Here is a 633-nt window from a genome sequence, read left to right as displayed (position 1 = left end):
TTTGTGGCATCATTGTTACTCTTAAGATTGTCATCCTCGACTTGCTCGTGCATTGGGCTCGCACCTTGCACACACAAGCAATGCCTAGACAATCTTAATCATAGCTCAACCGCACACTCAGAGGATTGGATAGCTTCTTTCGAAGCCAACCTACCCCCACACGTGTGAGAGTGGCCAACAATTTGCTAGCTTCTTCATCAACTCCGCCGAAAGCCATCCTCGACATACCCGTGCATTGAGAAGGTTTGGTGGCCGTACTCCCAACACAAAAGCATACCGAAGACAACCCCAAGCTAAAGCTCACTTGAAGCCAACGCATCGTCACCATGTGTTCGTGTGGCCGAGAATTGGGTAGCTTCTTCATCAACCCCGCCGAAAGCCATCCTCGACATACCCGTGCATTGAGAAGGTTTGGTGGCCGTACTCCCAACACAAAAGCATACCGAGGACAACCCCAAGCAAAAATTCATTTGAAGCCAACCCATCGTCGCCCACAACTAGTGGGTGAATGGTGTGCTTCCCGGGGTTGGCATAGACATTCCCTCGCATGCAAAAGATTGTCGATGCGAAAGATTATCTATGCCAACCCCGGGAAGCACACCATTCACACACTCCCGACCGGTGTGGTGTGGC

The sequence above is a fragment of the Prunus avium genome, unplaced genomic scaffold (genome assembly GCF_965620075.1).
Source record: "Prunus avium unplaced genomic scaffold, drPruAviu1.hap1.1 HAP1_SCAFFOLD_28, whole genome shotgun sequence".
NCBI classification, from domain to species: domain Eukaryota; kingdom Viridiplantae; phylum Streptophyta; class Magnoliopsida; order Rosales; family Rosaceae; genus Prunus; species Prunus avium.
The sequence above is the reverse complement of the archived record's forward strand: the minus strand, read 5'-3'. Positions refer to the sequence as shown.